Genomic DNA, 9392 nt, shown 5'->3' with positions numbered 1-9392 from the left:
ATCTACATCAAGTGCAAATTTCAAGTTCGCAAAGTTCAAGTTCAATGTGTTTTTATATATACATTTTTTATCCTGTATTTATCCAGGAATGTACGGAGCCCCTAAAGTTCTGAAAGGCAATATTTTTAGGGGGATATTAATTTGTGCGCACAATATATTAAATTGTGCGCACACTTTAATATATTGTGCGCACAAATTAATATAAAAAATATATATATATTGCCTTTCAGAACTTTAGGGGCTCCGTAGAAAAGGTCCCATTGAGATGCAAGATGTCTTCTGGAGTCCTGGTCAAGAAAGCAGCACATATAAACACGGTTTCACACAAATCAAATTGGACATGGTACACATCATAATACACAAAGGCTGACACAGAAGTCTTGTCAAGACATCAACACTTCATCAAAAAGACTCAAATAAAGAATGTCGTTTTCGAGCAAAGCTTACATGCTGTATCTCCCTTCCCCTGTCACACACAGTATAGGCCTACTGATGCGTCTGAAAACGGAAAAGGCCCTTGACAGATTTGTACTGGCGAGAAAACACCGTGTGATTGTGTCTGTCCATCACACGACACCCTTGTTTCCTGCTTTCACTCAGGAGGAGAATGTGGGATCAGAGCTGTAGAGTCGGTGTCTAAGTGAGTTAGACGGGGCACCGGGCTGACACGTCGGCAACTGGCTCTATCCCAATGTTTGGACCGGTCTATTATCCGTTCTGCGGGGAGAAGAGGATTGCAATGGCATCTGGAGCATGGTGGGTGGCAGCCAGGGAGGGAGGGAGGTAGGGTGCATCGTACACAACTGATGTGCGCGCCGTGCAAAGCGGCTTCCCATTTTTCCGAGTCTTTTGGAGAGTGCTGCTGGCTGCTGCTCACGTTTCTGGGCCAAACGCTCCTCGGTGAGCGCCGCTAGCACACCGGCGGCTACGCTGGAGGTAAAGCGCCCCCGCTCGACGTGAGCGATGGGCCGAGCCACCACCGCAGTGCTTTTAAGTGTAGATCTCCATCCATCCATCCCCCCAGTGGTTGGTGGGTCTCTCAGGCTGCAGACGTGCTTCCATCCATACTGAACCCCCAGTTAGCCAGAGACACATGGGAGAGTTGATGAATGCAGGGGAGGGAAGGCGCCTGACAGAGCTGATGGAGATACCTGCCACTACAGCAGCCCCGGCTGATCTGTTACTGACAAACACTCTCCCCGGGACGTGAATCTCCTCCGATCGCCCCCCAACTGAGCCGGGACAGAAGAAGAAAGAGAGGCCAAGGAGGAGGAGGAGGAGGAGGAGATAGAAGTGCAAGGAGGATGTTGCTTTCCCAAAGCATGTGATGTGAACAAGGAGGAAAAGCGTTTCAAGGCCTGTTTTAGCCCCCGTTTTAAGGTCAGATGTACAGTATTGAATGTGTCCAGATCATCAAATGACTTTTCGACTCAGAACAATGTTGAATAAACAGCGGTCTCCTTCCTTTAGAGCAAGGGGTGTCAAACATACGGCCCGGGCGGCCAGAACCGGCCCGCCAAAGGGTCCAATCCGGCCTACAGGATGAGTTTGCAGTGAACAAATGGTGTTGATTGAAGTCCTTCAATCCAATGTGATGCACTTGTATAGAGGTACAGTACCAGTAGCCTATTCATGTTTTCTGTATTCGTCACTAAAATGGTGAAGTATTTTCAGCACTTTTGACTACAGAGAATTGCACAGTTGCTGTCGTAATGCACTTACAGACAGTAGATTTGTTCATTTGTTTGATGGTAGCTGAGTTAACCAGATGTGAAAAAGTGTTATTAATATGTAGTTCTTTACACTAAAAAGAAACATTTTGAGGTTTTGTCATTAATATGTTGTTATTGATTTTTCTGTATGTGGCCTGTGAACTAAAATGAGTTTGACAGCCCTACTTTAGAGAAATGTACGTGGTTTTCCCCTGCTATTCTCATTATACACACTCCATCTTTTGAATCACAATGAGAGACTGAGGGCATTTGAAAAGGAGAAGCAATAATATTAACTTCAGATCTGGCCTGGTTTAATATTGCATTCTGCTAATTCTCCTTTCAGTTGTATTCTCTTTCTTTTCCATTGCCCTCTTACATGTATATATTGCATGCCTATTGATACAGATCATCATTCAAGTTTATCCAGCGCAATTGATTTCATATTTCTTATGATGGGGGGAAAAAAGCAGTTATCTCTTTGATAAAATGCAAAAGAGTCATGGAAGTATAAGTGAGTGAGTAGTGTGGTAAGGAATGAACATGTGCCAAACTGTGACAATGTTATTGTGTCATATTGGACTGAGACAACAACAACAGTAATAATAATAATGATAATAATAATAATAATAATAATACTAATCTCTTACTAATATAATCAGGCGGTGTTCCATGGTGCACAATTGCTCAACTGCGCATCCGGGCAGTGTCCGAGCTGCGTCTGCGAGCCCGGGCAGCGTGCGAGCTGCGTCTGCGAGCCCGTGAAGCGTGCGAGCTGCGTCTGCGAGACCGGGCAACGTGCAAGCTGCATCTGTGAGACCGGGCAGCATGCGAGCTGCATCTGCGAGCCCGGGCAGCATGCGAGCTGCATCTGCGAGCCCGTGAAGCGGGCGAGACCTCAAGGGCAAACCAACGAGGCACGGTAGGTAGAAATGAGCGCTGCCAGTTGAGCGGGTGAGCATGTGAGGCAGTGAGCGAGGGTCGCTAGAAGGGAGCGTGCGATATTTCTAGTAATAATAATAATAATAATAATAATAATAATAATAATAATAATAATAACAACATGCAGCTCAAAGTGCTTTACATCAAATAAAAGTGCAAAAAGATATAAAAAGGTGAGGACCAAGCTGGAGCTGCTTCCACCTTGGCTGTTGCTGTATGGAGGCCTGCACCCTCATACCCTCACCACACTTGAGGGCTTTGCCTGTGTAGTACAACTGCCTATCTGACTCCCTCGCCCCCTAGAGGTCAACTGTGTCAACCAGCATGTACAGTATCAGCACCAGAGCGTTATCTGGGCAGAGTAAAGACATGTACTGTAGCAAAGACTCTGGAGACTGAGTCAGGGTTCAACAATTGCCTGAAGGCCTGGAGCCCGCTGGGGCCAGTGCCCCCCCAAACAAGGCTTGCAGTTTTAGTATGCTGGTGATAAGCCTGTTTTATCTGTCTCTCTGCTCTACCACTGGCACACTCTCCTCCTGGCTGTCTCTCTGCTGCTCTACCACTGGCACACTCTCCTCCTGGCTGTCTCTCTGCTGCTCTACCACTGGCACACTCTCCTCCTCGCTGGTGAGCGTTCTCTGACTGATCCAGTTGGAACAACTCCTTCAAATTCAAAGCGAGAACATAAGCGTCTGTTTCTTTGGCTCGGGAAGGGACAGTTTCCTTCTGTTTAAACATGATGAATGAATCCTGTACTGTTTGAACCATTTTGTTGGCAATTTCCTGAGTAAGGCAGATTGAGCTGCTGTTTTTATTTTGTTAATTATTATTATTTTGCACCTAATCTGTGTGTCGGCGTTGGAAAGGGAGGTAGCTGTCAGTCCCTCATTAGGTCTGACTGATGCATTAACAAATCAAAGAATGGGGACTTTTTTTCTTGTATTTTTCAGTTGCTGCCATATAGGAAAAACCGTCAATAGTATAGATTCCATATTAATACATGACTTAAATCTATGCAAAAACATACTGCTGGGACAGAGGAAGTATGCTGAGGCTCATCTGAACGACAGGAAGTGGCGCTAATGAATAATGGCTCTATTTTTATCCATTCACTTTGATTGTGACGATGGAATGGAAAGCCTATCACAATGCCACTTACATACAGATAAAGTCGACCGTTTCACATGTTTGATGTTTAATTGAAAGCACTGCGATGATTTGATTTAACGGGCGTGGGTTGCTTCACCACATGAACCGAGGGGGGATGGACTGTTTAAACTCACGATAAAAGGAAGATAGCATGGGTTCAACAGAAACACTATATATGTGGTAACTCCCCCCACAGAACATAGTGCACATGCAATTTATCCTATCTTTCCTACTGTATGGAAGCCGCTATCAGTCGCCTGCCTCGTCGAGGACAGTCAGGCGTGCAGCGGGTGCCGAGAGCGGGCGGAGAAAGATTAAATGTTCACAGCAACATGGAACATAAAATGCACAGAATAGACAGAAGAAGAAGGCAGGGGTGAACGTCGGGGCGATGTCACCTCACCGTGGTTATTGTCATCATCAAGGTCATCGGAAGATAACAATACCTGATGCAGGAACGTCAGCGCCGTCTGAGTCGTCCCTTGCCGTCCCTTTTTAACGGGTGGGGTGGGGTACCCCCCTCCTAGTCTCTTAAAACAGACTGTCTCATCTACATCCGGCGAATGCAGCTATAGACGGTTTTCACCAGAGCGCAACCCCACAGCACTTCCTTTTTCTCAGCATTCGGCAAACTGCAGAAATATTCACTCGACATCGTTACTTTTGTTTTCGCCGCTCAGCTGTATAGACGGTTTTCACGGAATGGTCAGTCCTCCACTTGAATGTTTTTTTTTTCTTTTATGTCCATAGCAAACACTGCAACAGGAAGTGAGCGGGGGTTCAATTTAGAATGTTTTTGTTGTCAAGTTAAAACCGTCTATATACAGTCTGTACGTTACACCCCCAGAACACGCACAAGGAAGTTGGGAAAAAAACCTTCAGACTGGAAGGAAGTTCTACGGAATCCGACCAATCACGACACACGAATGCGGCATATTGGATTCTGATTGGACTAATGAGCGGAAGACCCGCCTTTCTGCCGGCATATTGGATTCTGATTGGACTAATGAGCGGAAGACCCGCCTTTCTGCTTCCCATTCCGGTTGGTGCATGATTCTCCCCCACGAAGTACAGACGGTATGGCGGAAGCATTTGAAAATTGCGGAAGCCAACTCGTCTGTTCTAAGAGACTACCCCCCTCCCGTCCCAATCGTCACCCGCTAGCCACTACTTCCTGGTTACCAACCCGACCCGAGTCCCCATCCCATCGTCACCCGGTAGCCAGTTGCGGGAGCTACCGCTACTTCCTGGTTACCGACCCGAGTCACCCCACCAGCATGACCACAGACTCGGCCCGGTAGCGAGTTCGGCTACCGGCCCGCTTCGGCCTGTTAACGTGTCGCGGACCGGTAGCCATGCAAGCAAAACAACTTGGTTTGGTTTAGGCAAATAAAACAACGAGGTTGGGTTTACACAACAAAAACAACTTGGTTGGGGTTATTCCTTCGCCCTAGGAACGCTACGTTGTCTGCTACTCCCACCCCTTCTCCCTAGTGCAAATTTGACCTACTTAAACCTCAGACTGTCGATAGTTTAAAGGCCTAAACATGGTCGTCCGTCCGCCGTCTGTCCGCCCCGTTAAGCTTCTGGCATACTCTTCGCGCACGGGCCTCGCCCCCCGACACGCCCCGTGCGATGACGTCATAATCGTCGCGCGCCCTATGCGCTTGGCTGGGCGCAAAGAGTATGTCAGAAGCTTTACGCCTCGCCTGCAACGTCGACGTCTGACGGGACAGGGTACTGTCATCACATGACTAGCGCTCATTCCTGGTGACTAGCTGATGTGGCCTCGCCCGCCCCGTTGACACCGTTTTCTGACAAGAGGGGACTATCTTTCTCTTCGGCAAGTGACAGCAAGGGTCCCTGAGCGGACATCAGTATGTAACGGGTCGGGAATGACAACGGCTTGCCCATACACACACAGCAGACTAATGTGGTTTATTCCCATTCACAAACAGGAGTGAACACAAACTGAATTTGAAGGAAGCTGAACTAGTGCTATATTTGTTGTTATGAAGAGTTTGAAGCTTGGATTTAAAGACATCTATAGTTTGCCGGTCTAATCCCAGCCAGGAGACCATTTCAAAGAGAACATGTGATAAGAAAAAGCTTTATCTTGTGTGAGTTGGGTCGAATTCAACAGGGGGCATAGGCTACTATGAGAGGTGATGAAACAATTCTATACACTTCCTATGGTGGTTTTAATGAGTTGCCACTATCTAAACACAACCTGCACAAGCAAATTACACACAAATAATTGTACATGTTCATGTTTCTATTGAGGACACTGTTTAAGCATTCACACAGTCTAGGCTAGGAAAAAGCATGTGAACCTCTCACATAAAGACTTGTGTGCACACGGGTGATTGCAGTCAGGTTTCAATCAATGTGATAACAGTTACGGGTTAGAGGTGCCCTTGCCTGATCAAATAATGCACAACATTGGGTTGCCAACAGAATAGAGATGTAACGGTATAGAAATTTCAAACATCGCGATTATCGTGACCAAAATTATCACGTTATCGTATTATCACGGTATTTATATAAGAAATTGCTGAAAATGAAAAAAAGTACTGAGAGACTCACTGAAATAATTTTACGTTTTATATTGAAAACTCAGACCCAAGAAGGATTGATACACTCACTGAAATCATTTCTCCAAGGCTGCATGGAAGACTGTTGTCAACTTTGGTTGATGATGAACAGTATTTACCATGTTTTTCAAAGCACTGTAATCATGGTACCACGGTTTTAATGATAATGACCATTTTAAATGGCACATTTATCGTAAGGAATTTTATCACGGTTATCATTCAAACCAGTTATCGTTACATCCCTACAACAGAGTCTTCTCAGCAGAGATCTGTTAGAGTGAAACACACTCCAGAAGCTTCCCTAAAGACAGGCAGGCAGGTGAATGGAACAAAACGAAGAAATTCACCACCATTGCCGTACAAATCTCAAGGAGATGACAAAGAACTCTATAGGTCATCATAAGGTCGAGTGGGTTCCTCGGGCAATATGGATCTCCATTCCCTCGCCTGCCTACACGTTCCAATTTCTCCAGGTAGGGTAACAACTTCGATCTGCAGGCAACTCTTGCCCTTGCTCATGTCTGTATAATGAGTGGACAATCAGAATAACGGTGTACAGGAGTGGTGCTCATCATGGAAGGAAGCCACAGCAGAATCCACGGCTCTCCAAATGAATGAATAAATAAAAATGGCTTCTCGTCTCAACGCTAAAAGACAACCTGGATGCTCCACGAGGCTACTGGAACAATGTTCTGACTGGTGAGACCAAACTTTTTGGCAAATTTTTGTGTTTTGTTTGGAGGGAGGGACACTGTGCAGGACCTCACCGTAACTGTGAACAATGGTGGAAGGAGCATCATGGTTTGGGGCTGCTTTGCTAAGAAAGTGGGCGTGAACGGCAACATGGTAGTCTGACCCACATACTGTAGACACACAAACACACCCACTTGTAGTTGTCTCAATACGGCGACTCATTTCCATATCAGTAGCCTAAATGTCAAAAGCTCCGAAAGAACATCCAGAATGAACCTCGGGGGTCCGGGTAGTGCAGCGGTAGATTCCCTGCCTACTGTACCAACACGAGGCTCGCGGGTTCGAGCCCCCGTGTTACCTCCGGCTTGGTCGGGCGTCCATCCATACAGGCAAAATTGCCCATGTCTGGAAAACGGATTAAGGGTATGAGTCCTGGTCGCTGCACTATATGCATCCTCTGGTCAGTCGGGACGCCTGCTCGTGGGTGAGGGGAACTGGGGGGGGGGGGGGGGGAACTGGGGGGATCGCGTGATCCTCCAACGTGCCACGTGCTGCCGGTGAAAGTCCTCGCTGTCAGGTGAAAAGAAGCGGGTGGCGAGTGCTCATGTATCGGAGGAAGCATGGTGCTAATCTACGGCTCTCCCCAGATCGGATGAGCGGGTCGAGCAACGACTGGGACAGCAGGGGGAACTGGACAAGTCCAACTGGAGTGGGGGGGGGGGGGGGTCTGAAAAAAGAAAGAGGAAAAAAATGACCTCCCCAAAAAACAACCCTCAGAAGGAAAACTAAGCCATTCCTAAAAGAGCGGGTCTCTTCTCAAACTATTATTATTCAGGCCTTCAGGCACTTACATTAGAAAGCCCAGTGTGCTCTGCTCTGCATTCAAAGTGGATGGAAAGCTCTGATATGAGGAGGAGTTTGTGTCATTTTCATTTGGGCTAACGTGCATTAGATTGATGACTTATTTAATTAGGGTTTCTTTTTCCTCACATAATCTAAAGACTGGTCATATCAATGCATTCTTAGCATGATTATCATACTTACAATTTAGCTGACCTTTCTATATGTATTCAATATATCTGAGTGTGTGTGTGTGTGTGTGTGTGTGTGTCCGGAGCACCCGGAGAAAACCCACACGGACACGGGGAGAACATGCAAACTCCACCATATAACCATTATTATCATACTTCCTCTGTAATTTTAGACATGTAATTTTTTCCATCTTAAATCTATAATGAGAAATCACAAGTGCTGCTGTTCAAATCCTTTCGCAGCTCAAGGTCTAGTGCCTTTGCATGGCTGTGTCTCACTCAATAATAATAATAATAGGGGGGGTGGGGGGTTTACAGTATAGTTTACCAGCCTAACACCTCACCTGTTATTACCATCCCTTTTCAAAGAACGGTTGACTTTGCGGTTATCACAGAGAAAATTGGAAAAAGTAGCAGTTGAGGCATATGAAAAGAAGTAGACTAGAATGGACGTGCTGAAATAGCAGCAACAGCTGAATAGTGAGACTGAAAAGCTAACGGGTAGCACATGGTAAATGGTAAATGGCCTGCATTTATATAGCGCTTTTATCCAAAGCGCTTTACAGTCAGTAGGTACATTCACCCATTCACACATCGATGGCGGCGGGCTGCCACGCAGGGTGCTGGCACACCAACGGGAGCAATTTGGGGTTGAGTATCTTGCCCAAGGACACTTCGACATGCAGACTGGGGGAGCCGGGAATCGAACCACCGACCTCTTTTATCCAAAGCCATTAGTGGACGATCCGCTCTACCGCCTGAGCTACAGCCGCACATCACTTAGCAGCTTTACTAATGGAGTTATGAAGGGATTATGTCAGGCCATGAAGGCAGCTGAAGGACGGCCATGAGGACAACAGCCACTCATACACAGTAAGTTATCTAGGCCTATTGTGAAGCTTTGTAACAGCTTGACAGGCTTAAAGAGGATGAGATGCTACGCTTGTTTACACGCACTCATATAGCCAATTGGCATTACTTCATCCGAGTGATTCGGTGACAGAATGCAGTAATTGTTTCATTTTAAATCCAACGTGTAAAGTCGCAATGTGCCCGCCGTCCAAATACTTTTTTGGAGCTCGAGGCGTCCCTCACACTCCACGGGGTGTCTTTGCGGAGGCCAGTTGTCACTGATCGACAATTATCCCAAATTGTGTTGTAGCGCGTTCTCTCATTAATTGCAATCATCATCACAGGCACTGCATTTTTGGGCAGCATAACTGTGTGAAGTCTGGCCGCGGTGCTGAGAGAGCGATGGATATCAGAGGGGA

Source organism: Poromitra crassiceps (assembly GCF_964638095.1).
Source record: "Poromitra crassiceps genome assembly, chromosome: 14".
In the NCBI taxonomy this organism is placed as follows: Eukaryota; Metazoa; Chordata; class Actinopteri; order Beryciformes; family Melamphaidae; genus Poromitra; species Poromitra crassiceps.
The sequence above is the reverse complement of the archived record's forward strand: the minus strand, read 5'-3'. Positions refer to the sequence as shown.